Raw genomic sequence first — 17544 nt, 5'->3', positions numbered from 1 at the left:
TATTGTATTTGAGACAGGCTTTAACTGTGTAGCACTGGCTAGCCTGGAACTCTCATATAAAACCATGCTGGGCTGGCACTCATGGATACCCCCCTACTGTTACTTCCCTGGTGCTGATGCTGGCATTACAGGTGTGAACTACCGTGTCTGTCTAATTTTTAAATTTTATTTAAGTTTAATCGTTATTGCATGCATATGTTGTCTCTGTGTGAGAGAGAATGTGGTGCCACGGAAATGGAGATAGAAAGGCCCCAGGGACTTACTGGCTAGCAAGCAGGCTCCAGGCTCAGGGAGAGTGTGTTTGTGGTGCTGCATAAGGAACTGCCTGAAACTGGTCCATCTCACAGGGACTCTAATTTGTATCCCCCAAAAGCATGGTTTCCTTCTCACATATTCTGAAATCCCTTTTCTCCACATGGACCTAATCTGTTTCTGTCAATATATATCTATACCATAAATGCAGATGGTTCTGTAATATTTCTGTATCAGTATTGTTTATTTTTGTTGTTTAAAGTTTTTGTGACAATAGGTAATGCTATAGGGGTGTCCCACTCACTAGCAGTGGTGACTCCTTCCCTGCCTGGCTCCTAAAGCAGGCACACCTTAGTATTAGGGAAAGTGCTGAACTGCACTCCGGCCAGTTGTTCCAGATGTACAGTATCGTGAGCTGTCGGCAGCAGGGCCAGTTAATGCCAAAAGTCAGTCAGGTTATCTTGGAATTAGTCATTTTGAGACTTGAGCCATAAAATGTATTTACATGTGTTTGTACATGGATTCTGGTGAAAACCCAAGCCCATTTGCTCATTGATAATCTTTACCAAGTAAGCTGGGAATATGTGTTTCCAGTGCAGGGTGGAGGCTGGGAGGGCAGTAGGACAACCAAAGCCCAAAAATGTCTCCTTTGAGAAAAGCAAAGCAGGGTTTTTTTTTTTTTGGTAGAGAAAATCTTTTAAGGTGATTATAATTTTTATAGGCTGTTGCAGTAAGTTATTCTTTATGAATTTGAATGGTTTTATGTTTACAGAAAAGTAGCACTCAGGAGGCTAATGAGTTAGAGCACAGCTTGGGCTACATAGTGACCCTGTGGGGTTGGGGGAAGGATGGAGGGAGATGAGAAGGTTGGAAAAGCTATCTGCACTTTTCTCAGTTCCTCCATTGATGAAGTTCTATGTAACAGTGTTTCTCAGAACTAAGAAACCAACTTTACTCTTCCTTTTAACTAGATTTCAGAGTTGAGATTTCATTAGTTTTTCAGCATACATACTTTTTCTATTTGAAAATGAATTAAGCTTTTAAACATTAAATGCCTGAACCTTGTCATAGATTAATTTTATTTATAAAATTTATTATATACATATGTGTGTTATATATACGAATCTCTATTTGTTTAAACAAGTAGAAATTGTTTAAACAATATCTTCAACGTTACTATCTCAAAAAATGATCTTTTAACATTCATAGACAAGTCTGCCCAGGGCAGTTTTAAGGTAGGGCTAGAGAACTTTCTCCACCCTCCTTGTGTTCCTGCAGAAACATGATTTATAGTCAGCTGTAAGTGTGCTTCATGCACAGTGCTGCCTTTTCCAGTGTAGTTAGGAGCTGCCATCTCCAGGAGCACAGGGAACAGCCACTTTCATTTACTGGAGGTTGACCTAATGGAGAATGGCAGTCAAGAGTCTCTTAGGTAGGCACTTTGATGGTTAGCTAAGCATTTAAATATCTTGTGGGTTGTCTTGTTTCTAGAACTAGGCTCTGAACCCAGGGCCTTATGCATTCTAGGCAAGTGCCTCCCTCATTCTAGCCCTGTCTGGTGGCACTGGCTTTGAGGCAGAATACCATTGGTTATCATTCACTGGGTATTTCAGTGCATAGAACCCCTGCCAAGGCTGACTGCTGCCACTCATTCAGACTCACTAAATTAATTTGAGTCATTCCATTTAGTAGATGATTTTATGGCAGAGAAAGAAGGAATTGGTGACATCAAGTAGGTACGGCATTTTAAAATTATATTTTTATTTGTTTTCTGTGTGTTTGGAGACCAGAGGACAGTTTGGGGAGTCAGTTCTTTCTACCATATGGTTCTGAAGATCAGGCACAGATTGGTCAGCTTGGTGACAAAGTACTCTCTGGGCCCTCTGCAAGAGTCACGGCTTTCAGATATGAATTTTTTTTAAATAATTATTTTTTGGACTGGAGAGATGGCTCATAGGTTGAGAGCACTGGCTGCTCTTCCAGAGGACCCAGGTTCAATCCCAGTACCCACATGTCAGCTCACAACTGTCTGTAACTCCAGTTCCAGGGGATGTGACACCTTCACACCAATGCACATAAAGTTAAATAAATAAATTACATTTAAAAAGTATGAATTGTTTTAAAATAATTTTTTTATTTTAGGCTATGGATTATTTATATATATATTCATTTATTTATTTGAGACAGGGTCTTACTATGTATTTCTGGCTGATCTGTAACTCACTCTGTAGACCAAGCTGACTTCAGAGTCATAAAGAAACCCCCCCCCCCATGTCAGCCAGGCAGTGGTGGCATACATCTTTACTCCCAGCACTCAGGAACCAGAGGCAGGCAGAGCTGTGTGAGTTCAAGGCCAGCCTGGTCTACAGAGCTAGTTCCAGGATAGCTGAGGTTGCGCAGAAACCCTGCCTCAAAAAACCTAAATAAATAAACAAGAGCCCCCTGCCTCTGCCTTCCAAATTCTGGAAGATTAAAGGTACTGTATGAGCTGGGTGGTAGTGGCCCATGGGTCTGGTCTTTAATCCCAGCATTTGGCAGGCAGATTTTTGTGAGTTCAAGGCCAGCCTGTTCTACATAGTGAGTTCTTGAAGAGTCAGAGCTATACAGAGAAGTCCTGTCTCGAAAAAAACAAAATAAACAACCCAAAACGGGCCTTTGTGGATGTGTTGCTTATGTTGCCTGTGTGTATGTCTGTATACCATATGCATGGCATTATAGGTGGTAGTGAGCTACATGTGGGATTTGGAATTGAACCCATGTCCGGTGCTCATAACTGCTGAGGACTCCCTCTAGCTCCCTTTATTATTTTTAAGAACAGGCTTTCATTTAGCCCAAGTTTGTCCTAATGCCTTATGTAGCCAAAAGTGGCTGTGGACTTCTTACCCTGCTATCCCCTCCTGAGTGCTGAGAGATTGGTGCAGCTGCAGCCCGGCTCAGGGTCTTCTGCTTGCTGGGCAAGAGCTCTGCCAGCTGAGCACCAGCTCCACTGTTTTTTTTTTTTTTTGTTTGTTTTTTTTGTTTTTTTTTTTTAAAACTTCTTAAGCATTCTAAGAAACAGTAACATAGGGACAACTTTAGAGTCCCATTTAAAAAGCAGGGGGCGGAAAGGGGACGGTAAATCTGAAGTACATCTTCCGTTTTTGGAGTCAAAAAGCAGGAAAGATGTATGGCAGTTGTCACATTTATCAGTGAGACTCGTGAGGTAAGAGAAGTCCTGGTTTTGTGTGTGTTGTGAGTGCCTAGAGCAGAGCATAGCATTGGGTGTCTTGGGAACATGTATTTCCCTTAAAGAACTTTTTTTTTTTTTTTTTTTTGGTTTTTCGAGACAGGGTTTCTCTGTGGCTTTGGAGCCTGTCCTGGAACTCGCTCTGTAGATCAGACTGGTCTCGAACTCACAGAGATCCACCTGCCTCTGCCTCCCGAGTGCTGGGATTAAAGGCATGTGCCACCACCACCTGGCTCCTTAAAGAACTTTTAACTCATAGTGGGATTAGAGAAAATGGTTGTCATGAGAATACTGAGGTGAAGGCTGAGACCAGGATGCTGAGGTGAGCTCTCTGTTATGAAAACTTAGGGAAGGAGAAGATCTGATCTGTCTGCTCTTTCCAGAAGGCAGGAAGCTCTTTCAGATCTGGTCATGAAAAGCTCGAGGAGAAGGTGCTGTGGAGCAAGGATTGTAAGGACGATTAGGACCTTATGACAGGGGCATGATGGGGAGGGGACTCTCCATAGAAGGAAAGATGACATGCTCACAAAAATTACTTCGGGTTTCATTGTAATATTTTTTTCTCTGTTATCAAGTTTTAGCCCTCCATATATTTTAAAATTATGATATTTAGAGTCTCTCAAAAGGTAATACTGGCCAGGTGGTGGTGGTACACACCTTTAATCTCAGCACTTGGGAAGCAGAGACAGGAGGATCTCTGAGTTTGAGGCCAGCCTGGTCTACAAGGTGAGTTCCAGGCCAGCCAGAGCTACACAGAGAAACCCTGTCTCGAAACTGTCACCCACTCCCAAAGAGAGATAATACTGCTTTAGGGGAAAAAATATTATAATCCTAGCACTCAAGAGACTGAGGCAGGAGGATTGAGAGTTTGCTTCAAAAAACAAAACAAAAAATTAAGATCCCCTAAACAACAACAAAACAAGCAAACAAAGAGATAAAGATATAAAACTCTTTTTTTTAAAAAATATTTATTTATTTATTATGTATACATTATTCTGTCTGTGTATGCCTGCAGGCCAGAAGAGGGCACCAGACCCCATTACAGATGGTTGTGAGCCACCATGTGGTTGCTGGGAATTGAACTCAGGACCTTTGGAAGAGCAGGCAATGCTCTTAACCGCTGAGCCATCTCTCCAGCCCCTAAAACTCTTATATTAAAAAAAGTCTTAAGTATAAGAAAGTTAAGAGGGAAATGTAATTTAGACATTGGTGACTCATGTCTGTAGTCCCAGAAACTCAGGAGTAGAGGCAGCAACATCCAGAGGAAACCCACAAGTTGACTCGAGTAAGGTCCTCTGTCTCAAAAGAATTGGGGGTAGGGAAGGAAGGGAGAAAGAGGTTAAGTTAATATATCCATCTAACCAGTTTCAGTTTCACTTACCCGTATGGAATTAGTTTTGCTTATGAATATTCATGTTCATTATACTTCTCAACCTACAGCCCCATCACTAATTTGAAGCAATTTCAGATACTATTTTTTTTAAAACAATATAGGACTCTTTTAAAAAGACAGCTACCAGTCTGGGGTGTAGCTCAGTTGATAGCATATTTGCCTGGCATTCTTGAAGCCCTGAGTCTGACCTTCAACACCACGGAAAACTGGGCTTAGTAGCACACACTTAAAACCCTGGTACTCACGAAGTAGAGGCAGAAGGATCAGCTCCAGGTCATCCTTGGCTACAGAGCGAGCTGTAGGCCATCGTGGGCAACATGAGACTCGGGCTCCACAAAACAAATGAAAAAGACAACTACCATTATGGTTATGCTCAAAAACAAACTTTTTGATTACCTTTACTTCCAAAGTTTGGGAGGAAGAAGCAGTCAGATCTCTATTTGAAACCAGCAGGGTCTATGTAGAGAGTTCCAGGCTAACAGAGTAACAACATGGTGATGCTCTTGTCTCAAAATAAAAAAGCAGCCCCAGGAGGGGAGGGCACTGCAAATCGCTTAATCCAGTTAAGTCCTTTTAGATCTCTGGGCTGGTTGACTGTGGTGCTTCACTTTGTTCCCACCTTTGCAGTTCTTTTGTTGAAAAATGCAGTCACTTGTATAGTTTCCTATAGTCTGAATTTTACTGATTACTGATTATATCCATTTGATGTCATGTGACATACTTAATTCTTTTTATGGCCTGAAATTGGGTTTTAACTTTCCATGCTTGATCAGATTACCGTTCAATTCTTGCCTGCCATCGGGGAAGATTATTTAATAGGCAATAACATGCAATTCTAGCAGGAAATGTTTCTTTCTTCGTATTGTTATCTAGCCCTTGAGTAGCATTGCCTAGGTATTCGTCAGGAGTTGCCGGGCAATATGCAGTTATATAATTCATTTATTAGCTGGAATACTAACAAAAAGAAATTTCTCCCTTTCTGGAGGTGATGTTCTCCATATAAAAATACCCCTCTCCAGAAGAGAAGAGGAAACACAAGAAAAAGCACCTGGTGCAGAGCCCCAGTTCCTCCTTTATGGATGTGAAATGCCCAGGGTGCTGTAACATCGCCGTGGTCTTTAGCCGTGCACAAACGGTAGTCTTGTGTGTTGGCTGCTCTATTGGCCTCTGTCAACCCACAGGTGGAAAAACACGGCTGACAGGAGGACGCCCCTTCAGGGGGAAACAGCACTGAAAGCACCTGATTTAAGATGAGTGGGAGCCCTCCCAATAAACACATTTTGGATTAAAAAGTGTAGGGGCTGGAGAGATGGCTCAGTGGTTAAGAGCACTGGCTGCTCTCCTAGAGGTCCTGAGTTCAATTCCCAACCACAGGTGGTTCATAACCACCTGTAATGAGATCTGGCGCCCTCATCTGGTGTGAAGGTGATCATGCAGGCAAAACGCTGTGTATATATAATAAATAAACCTTAAAAAAAGTGTATACACACATACACACACACACATCTAACACCCAGGGCTACACAGAGAAACCCCATGTCAAAAAAAAAAAACGAAAAAAAAAGAAAAAAAGGTACATTTTGATATAGTCAAAATCAGAGTTTATTTATTCGCATGTGGGGTGGGTAGGGTTGAATTGTGCGTGCGTGTGTGTGTGTGTGTGTGTGTACATTCATGTGGGGGACAGACCTCAGCCTCGGGTGTCATTCCTTATAAGCCAATATAATATTTTGAGACAGCGTTTCACTGGGACCCAGCGCTCACTGATCATTAGGTTAGGCTGGTCAGCCAGTGAGCTCCAGGGATCATCTGTCTCTCGCCTCTTTAGTACTGAAATCATAAATATGCACCAGCTCTGTTTGTTTGTTTGTTTGTTTTCAGACAGGGTTTCTCTTGTAACAGCTCTGACTGTCCTGGAACCTGTAGACCAGACTGGCCTTGAACTCACAGAGATCTACCTGCCTCTGCCTCCCCAGTGCTGGATTAAAGGACTACCTCCAGGTTTTTACACAGGTGTTGGGTATTGAACTTGGGTTGCCATTCTGAGGTAGCACATTACCAACTGAGCTGTCACCTCAATCCCCACAGACATTACTCTTGATCCTAGCAAAGGTTTGATTTCATTATGCAATAGGTAGGTGTGTGTGTGTGTGTGTGTGTGTGTGTGTGCGCGTGTTTATCAAAGTAAGTTATCTAAAATACTGTTTTATATAATTTGAGAAATCTCATACATAATTAGTTGTTCTGTATTGGAGTATTTGTCTAACATGGACCCAGACCCTGGGTTTGAATCCCAGTACCACATACGTATAGACAGGAAGAAAAGAAAAAGGAAGAAGTGAAAATCTCAAGTAAAGGGCTGGAGAGATGGCTCAGCGGTTAAGAGCATTGCTTGCTCTTCCAAAGGTCCTGAGTTCAATTCCCAGCAACCACATGGTGGCTCACAACCATCTGTAATGAGATCTGGTGTCCTCTCTGGTCTGCAGGCGTACACACAGACAGAATATTGTATACATAACAAATAAATAAATAAGTATTTTTAAAAAAAAGAAAAGAAAATCTCAAGTAAAATAAAAACTGAAGTTAAAAATAGACATGATAATTCAGCATGGTGGAATATGTTAGCCAGCACTCAGAAGATGGAACCAGGTAGATTAAGTTCAAATCCAGCCTTGACTACATAGTGAGTTCAAGGTCACCCTTGCCTACAAAGAGACCTTGTCTAAATAAGAAAATGATAGGTTGGTAGAGTTAACTATAAGCATGGTGCTGCATATCTGTAATCCCAGAATATGGAAACTGGCAGGAAGGTTATGACTTGGAGGCTAGCCTTGGCCACATAGTAAGTAGGGCCTGCTTGGGCTATGAAATAAAAGTTTGCCTTTAAAAAAATTTTTTTTAGAGAACTGGAGAGATGGCTCAGTGGTTAGGAGCACTTGTTGCTCTTGCAGATGATCCAGGTTCAGTTCTTACTACTCACAGGGTGGCTCACAACCTACCTGTAACCCCAGTTCCAAGAGATCTGGTGCTCTTTTCTGACCTCAGGCACCAGGCATGCATATGGTGCACATACGTGGAGGCCAAACACTCAAACAATAAAATAATTCTTTAAAAGTTTTAAATTAAAAATTTAAAAATGAAAGAAAACCAGGATGATTTGTACACCTTTAATCCCAGCACCCAGGCAGGAGGCAGAGTTAATGAGAGGGATGTGCACATGCAGGTGTGTGTGTCTGTCTGTCTGTGTATGTCTGTGTGATTTCTGTGAGTTCGAGCCTAGTCTACATTGTAAGTTTCAGGCTAGAAAGAACTGCATAATGAGACCTTGTCTTTAAAATAAAAGTAGGCCAGGTGGTGGTGGTGTACACCTATAATCCCAGCACTTGAGAGGCAGAGGCAGGCAGATTTCTGTGAATTCAAGTCCAGGCTGGTCTACAGAGCTAGTTCTAGGACAGCTAAGGCTACACAAAGAAACTCTGTCTCAGAAAACAAACACAAACCAAAAATAAAGACATGTTTTACAGACCTAAGTCTCTGTAGTAGTGGTTCTTAACCTGTGAGTTGAGACCCCTTTGATGGTTGACTGACCCTTTCACGGGTTGCCTGAGATAATTGGAAAACACAAATATTTACATTATGGTTCACAACAGTAGCAAAATTACAGTTATGAAATAGCAACAAAAATAATTTTATGGTTGTGGGTTACCACAACATGAAGAACTGTGTTAAAGGGTCACAGCATTAGGAAGCCTGAGAACCGCTGCCCTAGAGGAACAGTGGTTTGTTTTTTAAAAATGTTATGTGTATGTGTGTGCACCTAAGTGTATGTATGTGCATCATGTGTGTGCCGAAGCCCTCAGAAGTAAAAGGAGCTGTCAGAGCCTCTGGAACTGAAATTCCAGGTGGTTGTGACCTACCATGTGGATGCTGGAAACCAAACCTACTCCCCTGGAAGAGCAGCCAGTGCTCTTAACCTCTGAGCCATCTCTCTAGCCCCAGTGGTTGTTATTTTTAATAAATACAATAACTGTGATATCCCCACAAGGAGGTAATGTGAAAGGGGCATTATTAACAATTAACTGTAGCTGGGTCTAGAGAGAGATGGCTCAGTGGTTAAGAATACTGGCTGCTCTTGCAGAGGACCTATGTTTGATTCGCGGCACCCACATGGTAACTCCAGTTCCAGGGATCTGCCACTCTCTTCTGGCCTTTGTGGACACTGTACACATGCAGTGCACATATGTACATGCAGGCAAACAATCCATACATAGAAAATTAAATAAGTCTTGCTGGGCAGTGGTGGTGCATACTTTTATTCCCAGCACATGAGAGGCAGAGGCAGCTGGATTTTTCTGTGAGTTTCAGGACATCCAGGGCTACAAAGAAGAACCTTGACTTTAAAAACTTTTAAAAAAGAAAAAGAAATCTTAAAAGTTACTGTGGGAGAAACAGGTATTAACAAGAACCAGAGCAAATAAGGACAAATGGCTGTCTATCTCTTTTGTTGCTTGCATGCTCAGCCTTCTGAGACAGGGATCTTGGCTTGTTCATATTTGTGTCTGTGACACCCCATACACAATAGGTGCTCAGTAGATATTTGATGAATGGTCATGAAATCATGAGATTTTGAAGCTTGATGTACATTTTCAGTGGTTCTTAAGTTGTATTTGTGTCTTTTCACCTTATGAACACTGAATGATCTTAGACATTGGATCTAAAGGTTTGATGAACTCATTTCTTCTTTTGGGGTTGGGATGAGTTATTTTGTTTATTGTAGAAACAATACCTGTTTGCTGATGTAAAGAAATGGGGAGGGGGTGAGGGAAGGCCAGCCAGAGGGCTTAGTGAGAGAAGATACCAAGCCTGGAGACCTGAGTTTGAGCCCTAGAGCCTATAAAGTAGGAGTCAGCTGACTCCACAAACTTGTCCCCTGACATATGCACCCACATGTACATATCACAAACTCACAGTAATAATAACATTCTAAAAAGAAATGTGAAAATTGGGGGCTGTAGAGTTATCTACGCATTTATGAACATTTTTCTATACAAGCATGAAAATCTGAGTTAGAATTTTCCAGCACCCCTGTAAGAAGCCAAGTGTATTGGGCATACTCAGTGCTGTGGGGGGGTGTGGAGCAGGTGGATCATGGGTTTGCTGCTGCCAGCCTAGCTTCTGTTATAGGAAGGCCACTTGTTTGTTTCGAGTTATTCTCATAGGAATAAGATGGAGAGTAATGAAGCAGGACACCCAGTATTTTTCTCTATTTGTGTGCGTGCACACCCCTCCCCCACCATATACCACACCAAATTAAATTAAAAGAATGAGAAGATCTAGATAACCTCATCATTACTCCTCACCTCCAGTTCTAAAACCAGAAATGGAAAAAGTTCTGTGTACCTAGTTAGATTTTACCTTCAGGGAAGAACAGGCACCACAGTTACATACAGGACAAGCTTTTGTACTCTCAAAGTCCTCCTGACTCACGTTTTAGCCAGAGGGCCGCCTTCTCCTCCGTCATGAAGAGTACTTATTTGGCAGGAATGTTGTGAAGTTTAGAGCAAAATGTTTTAGATTTTGGTTTTTTGAGATAGCATCTCTGTGTAGCCCTGGCAGACCTGGTACTCATTGTGTAGATCAGGCTGGCCTTGAATTCACAGATCATTTTGCTTCTGCTTTCCAAGTACTGGGATTAAAGGCTTTTGACACCTTAGATCAATGTGCTTTTAAGGAGTGAGGTCATGGAAGGATTCCTTTAGCTATGTTTCTGCAGCCAGAACTATTATCACCAGCTCTACCTATATTTCTTGAAGATGTTACAAAAGACAGTGATAGAATATTCCCAGGGGCTGGAGAGAGAGCTCAACAGAGGGCCTGTGGCTCTTTGAGAGGACCTGGATATCAGTTCCCAGCACTCACATCTGGCTCACAAATACCTGTAACTCCAGCTCCAGGATGTCCAAGGGCACTTGTGCCCTGTCTGTCTGTCTATCTCTGTCTCATGCACATTTAAAATTTACATTATTTTTTAACGTGTACGGATATTTTGTCTGCATCTATGTCAGGACCATGTGTGTGCCTTGTACCTGCAGAGACCAGAGAGGGTATCAGATCCCTTGGGCTGGAGTTACAGATGTTTGTGAGTTGCTTTGTGGGTGTTGGGAATCAAATCCAGGTCATCTGAAAGAGCACCCAGTGCTCTTAACTGCTAAGGCTCTCTTCAGTCCTAAACATAATTTTTTTTGACGAAGAAGATGAAATTCCCATGGTTTGAGCTAGTGTAAGAATTCTTTAGTTTCAGAAAGATAACTATATTTAAAGATATTACAGCAAAAATCCTCATTACTCAAGTTTTTCTTCATTATTAATGAAGGCAAGCAAAGTGTGGTGACATATTCCTGTGTGTTCCATATCACTGCTTTTATGTTTGGCCATAAACTAGGTTGTGTTATGACAAAGCAGTTTTAAAACAAAGAAAAGTGGCACTGTGAGATGGCTCGGACAGTAAAGGGCCTGCCGCCAAACCAGATTGTTTGTGTTGTATCCCCCTGGCAACTTGTCCTGACCGCCACATGCGAGCCATGGCATACACACTAGCACGCACACCAAATGAAATAAATAAAAATTAAAAAGTAAAGTGTTCAGCCGGGTGGTAGTGGTGCACATCTTTAATCCCAACACTCGGGAGGCAGAGGCAGGCAGAGTTCAAGGCCAGCCTGGTCTACAGAATGAGTTCCAGGGCTAGCAGAGAAACCCTGTCTCAAACTCTCCCTCCTCCCACCCCCAAAAAACCAAAGCAATGAAGTTTGTAATTGTGTCTATTCATACCACATACATTGTAAGGGGTGAGGGGTTAAGGTTTTCTTTAGGTTAATACAGATACTGTGTATTAATCATAATGATTAATGTGAAAAATCATCTTCCCAGTATTTCCTCCACCTGCTTGTCTGCAAGCCAGGAGTGTCTTGCTCACTTACCTTGGCTCAGTGCTTTTGTTACTCATTGATGCCGTTAGACATTCCTGTGCAGTTAAAATATAAATGTCTGAAACATAAATGCGTGGTTCCTAACAATTTATCTTATATTCTGAAAGTAATTTCTTTGGGATTATGAAGACATTATGGAATGAATAGATTGTTCAATACAGAAATGAAGGTGTGTACAACTTCTTTCGTAATGTAATGTTTTGGGGGAAGGATGAATAAGAACTCTATGTGGAGGGCTGCTCAGTGGTAGAATATTTGATTAGCATACACAGACCCTTAGAACTATCTCTAGTACTGCAATTAAAAACCAAAAACAGGCTGGGCAGTGGTTGCACACACCTTTACTTTAATTCCTGTACTCGGGAGGCAGAGGCAAGCAGATCCCTGTGAGTTTGAGGTCAACCTGATCTCCGGAGCAAGTTTCAGAACAGCCAGGACTACACAAAGAAACCCTATCACAAAACAACAAAAAACAGGATCCGAAGAGGTGACCCATCAGTTAAGAATGCTGGCTGCTCTTCCAGAAGACCCACATTTGATTTTTCAGCACCCACATGACAGCTCACAACCATCTGTAATTCCAGTTCCAGGGAAGCTGATGCCCTCTTCTAAGGACTGAAGGTTGGGGCAACCCCATCCTCCTCCTTACTTTTGAGAGAGGCTTAGCTGACCTGTAACTCACTATGCAGATCAGGTTGGCCTTGATTTTTAGACATCTGCCTGCCTCTGCCACCTGAAGGGATTACAGACATGGATCATGCTTAACCTGATGCCCTCTTTTGGGATCCACTGACATCAGGCACACACATGGTAAATAGACATATATGGAGACAAAAGGCACATACATATAAAAGAAGACACACAGGCAATGTGGAAAAACCTTTATATGTTCAAATATTTCTTGGCTGAAATTATTTATGAGCAGTTGTGAATAAAGCGAATAGCCAAGTGTTGTAATAGGAGTGGCGGGGCTGCGTCCCCAGCACCCCGGCCGCCTGGCTAGCTTATGCCCGAAATAATTACACGGACACTGAATTCTTTTAAACACTGCTTGGCCCATTAGCTCTAGCCCTTACTGGCTAATTCTGATATCCCGATCAACCCATCTCTAATAAACTGTGTAGCTCCGGTCTTACCGGGAAAGATTCAGCATGTCTGACGTGGCGGCTTGCTTCATCGTGCACGTCTGCCCGGGAGAGTGGAGCATGACCTCTCTCTGAGGCGTCTGCCCCCCGAGAGGAGAGCTGTCGAGTCTGAGCTCACTTCCTCTTCCTCCCAGCATTCTGTTCTGTTTACTCCTTCCACCTATGTTTTAACCTATGAGGGCCAAGCAGTTTCTTTATTGCTTAACCAATGAAATCAACAGATTGATATATGACACTCCCACATCAGCCAAGAATAATTCTGTGTACTGACTGAAATTTACACATACATGCATGGGCATGCACGCATGCTTGCAGATCATCACATCATCATAAGTCCTGCCTTTAGCCTGCAGTTAAATTTCAATGTTAGGTCAGGAATAATGAACAGAGGCTTGTCAGTGTGTGCATGTGTGTGCATGTGCACGCACATATTTCCCCCCTCCCTCAGACAGAAGGCTTGCATGAGGCTGCAGCACAGGAATGTGTTACTGGCCCTCCCTGGCTCCTCTGCTTTACCTGTTATCTGGCATGGGAAGTTGAAGTAAATCTTGCTCGAAAGTCACAGCTCTCTTGAGGATAGCAGATGCTCTACTCAGAACGAAACTAGGTTACTGCTTCTGCATTGTGTAGTGGTTTGCATCAAAAGCTGTCTTGGTCTTGACTTTGAGATTATCCCTTTTCTTTGAAGTGGTCATATTTTAATTTTAAAGTGTGTCTTAGTCACTGTTCTATTGCTGTGTAGAAACACCATGACCATGGCAACTCCTATAAAAGAAAGCATTTAATTTGTGGCTTGCTAACAGTTTCAGAGGTTTAGTCCATTGTCATCTTGGAGGGAAGTATGGTGACATTCGGGCAGCTACTGGAGCTACATCCTGATCCATATGCAGAGAGAGGGAGAGCCACATTTGGACTGGCTTGGGCTTTTGAAACCTCAATGTGTACTCCCAATGACACACTTCCTCCAATAAGGCCACGACTAATCCTTCTAATCCTTTCAAATAGTCCTACTCCCTGGTGACTAAGAATTTAAATATATGAACCTAAGTGGGCCAGCCTCATTCGAACCACCACATTCTATTCCATAGACTTGTAGGAGTGACGCTAGGGACCAGGGTACCATTTTGCACCCATGCTGGGAACTGGCAAAGGACAAAACATGTTTAAGTTAGCGTGGCAGAAAAGTGAGGAGGAAATGGGTTTTGAATTTTATCACTAAACCAGAGTAGAACATATAATAATTAAAAAATTCATTCAGTACAACTTCAAAAGTCCTTATAGTCTTTCACAGAGTGTTTTTAATTTTAGAATTTTTTCAATTTTTTTTTTTTGAGACAAGGTCTCTCTCTGTAGTTCTGGCTGAGGTGAAACCCTCTATGTAGACCAGACTGGCTTCAAACTCACACAGATTTGCCAGCCTCTGCCTCCTGAGTGCTGGGGTTAAAAGCATGTGTTGCCATGCCTAGCACTTAATTTTTTTTATGTGGTTGTTGAATGAAATTTTTGTGTCATCATAAAGTTGAAAATTTATAAGTTATTGTAATCAGAGACAATCAGTATACACACACAGCTTTGACATTTCCGTGACCTGGAGACTTGTCTGTCCACCTGACTACTGACAGCTCTTCAGAAGGGCCCTTCTTTCCTTGCTTGCTGTTGAAATGGGCAAGTTCACGAAACCTGGAGAGTGGAGCTGGTCCCACTCCAGGCACAAAGCCATCATCGTGAAGAACGTTGATGATGGCACCTCAGACCGTCCTTACAGCCATGCCCTGGTGGCTGGAATGACCTCTATCCCTGAAAAGTGACAGCTGCCATGGGCATGAAGAAAATCACCAAGAGATCAGAAGATCAAGTTCTTTGTCAAAATTTATAGCTACAATCACCTCATGCCCACAAGATAGTCTGTGGATAACCCCTTGGACAAAAATGTCCACAAGCCCTTAAATGTGAGGCTAGGCAGCAGGCCAAGGTCAAGTCTGAGGGATGATATAGGACGTGGAAGGATGTAGTAAAAGGAGCAGTGGGCTGCTTTCCTGCCACCTGCCTCCCGGCTAGTTTACACCTGAAATAATTACACAGAAACTGTATTCATTTAAATACTGCCTGGCCCATTATCTCCAGCCCCTTATTGGCTGACTCTCACATATTGCTCTAACCCATTTCCATTAAATCTGTGTAGCACCACGAGGCTGTGGCTTACCGGGAACATTCTAACCTGCATCCATCTCGAGTCGGAGAGTCATGGCGTCTGTCTGACTCTGCTTTCTTTCTCCCAGAATTCTGTTCTGTCTATTCCACCCATCTAAGGGCTGGCCTATCAAAAGGCCAAGGCAGCTTCTTTATTTAACCAATGAAAGTAACATATAGACAGAAGACCCTCTTACATCAGAAGGACAAGTGGTTTTCTAGAAGCTTCACTTTTAGGTATATTTCTGTTTTCATCATTAAAAACTAACAACAAAAAAAGTGTCTAATTTATTTCACAAACATGATCAGATGAGGGGCTGGAGAAATGGCTCAGTGGTTAAGAGCACTGACTGCTCTTCCAGAGGTCCTGAGTTCAATTCCCAGCAACCACATGGTGGCTCACAGCCATCTATAATGAGACCTGGCACCCCCTTCTGGCCTGCGGGCACACATGGAAGGAATGCTGTACACATAATAAATAAATAAAAATCTTAAAACATGATTCGATGAACTTGGATGTTTTTAGCTTCAGATAATAGAAAATCCAATTTAAAGCAACTTGAAAATAAGTGAAATTTACTCTCATCATCAACTGAAAGTCTTTGTCAAGGATTGGCTCAACTCTGGTTCAGTGATAAAATTCAAGACCCATTTTCCTCACTTTTCTGCCACACCAACTTAACATGCTTTGTCCTTTTCCCAGTCCTAGCACAGGTGCAAGATGGTGCCCAGTTCCTGACGTCACTTCTACACAAGATGGCATTCGGAAGTGGGTAGTGCTTACCTCTGCTTATGCTTTTTAGGACCGTTCACAGCGTTTTCTCAGAAGTTTTTCAGCATAGTCCCACTCAACTCCCAGCATCCCAGCTTGACTGGCGCCTCCAGACCACTGGCCAGGCGTGAGAATGGATAAACAACGAGTCAGAGCTGGGACACAGCCTGTAAGAAGTGCAAGTTCACAGCCCACCTTGGCCAGAATGAGTTCAGCCAATGTAGACCCTGGCTCAAAATAAAAGGTTGAAAGAGAGCTAAGGGTAGATCTTAGTAGTGGAGCACTTGCAGCATGCCTGAAGCCTTAAGTTCCCAGGACTGAAGACAAATTAAAAAAAAAAAAAAACAACAACAAGGCTGGAGAGATGGCTCAGAGGTTAAGAGCATTGCCTGTTCTTCCAAAGGTCCTGAGTTCAATTCCCAGCAACCACATGGTGGCTCACAACCATCTGTAATGAGGTCTGGTGCCCTCTTCTGGCCTGCAGGCATACACACAGACAGAACATTGTATACATAATACATACATAAATAAATAAATAAATATTAAAAAAACAACAGAAACAGTTTTTCATACACTATACAAAAGGTAGAATGATACTGTGTTTAAATTTAAAACTTACTTGCAAAGTAATAAAAAAAATGTAACTTTTTGTCTTTCCCACCTATATTTTTCCATTAAATATACAGTTGTCTGAGGCAGTCTTGCTCTGGTTGCTCAAACTGACTGGACTCCTGCCCAGGCTTGCCTTGAGTTTCTTTCACACATCTCCCCTTTGTTGCTCTCTGCTACCTTCACTGTCCCTCTTTCTCAGCCTCCATCAAAACCATCTCTGTTCTGGTAAAGATGGCTCATCAGGTAAAGGTGCTTACTGTGTAAACCTGACAACCTAAGTTTGCTCCCTGGAACCTGGGTATAAAAAGACCAGAGGAGAGACCCAGCTACGGGTTGTCCTCACCTCCACACTTAACACATGGCACAACTCTTGTACACATCACACACACAATCATCGTCGTCTTGCTGGGCAGTGGTGGTGCACGCCTTTAGTCCCAGCACTCAGGAGGCAGAGGCAGGTGAGTCTCTGTGAGTTCAGGGCTGTCCTGGTTTACAAAGCAAGTTCCAGGATGGTCAGGGCTACACAGAGAAACCCTCTAACAAGCAAACTTTCCATCTTCTGTCCCTGCTCTACTTTTAACCATATCTTCTGCTAGCCCCTGGGTTTCTTTAGGTGGACCAGTGCCTTGGTCTGTTCCTAAGTAGACTGTCATTCATCAGGAACATGACAGCTTTCTCTGAGCTTCCTCTGTTCCCAGGACATCTTTTAGTTTCTTCTGCTTTCCACTTTATTCCTCAGAACCCAGTCAGGTCACAGGCTCTTCATGCAGCCGTACATCATGTTCAGTTCATTTCTTCATCCCCTTTAAATAATGTCATTGGCACTCATGACTTACTTTGAGTATATAGGGTTTACTTCCTGACAGATTTTAAGCTTGTTAAAATTAAGATCAATACAGTAGTTGGGTATGGTGGTGCATGTTGGAAATAGAGGCAGGCAGATGTCTCTCTGAGTTTGAGGCCAGCCT

At 42.5% G+C, this 17544-nt stretch overlaps 1 protein-coding gene and 1 pseudogene across 3 annotated transcripts in view; both read left to right on the top strand.

Moving 5' to 3' along the window:
- Znf652 (zinc finger protein 652) overlaps positions 1–17544 on the top strand; it is a 56499-nt gene that overhangs the window by 13447 nt on the left and 25508 nt on the right. The window lies entirely within an intron of this gene.
- LOC142831844 (small ribosomal subunit protein eS27-like pseudogene) lies at positions 5947–6105 on the top strand (annotated as a pseudogene).

Source organism: Microtus pennsylvanicus, chromosome 11, assembly GCF_037038515.1.
Source record: "Microtus pennsylvanicus isolate mMicPen1 chromosome 11, mMicPen1.hap1, whole genome shotgun sequence".
Classification (NCBI taxonomy): Eukaryota; Metazoa; Chordata; class Mammalia; order Rodentia; family Cricetidae; genus Microtus; species Microtus pennsylvanicus.
The sequence above is the reverse complement of the archived record's forward strand: the minus strand, read 5'-3'. Positions and strand labels throughout refer to the sequence as shown.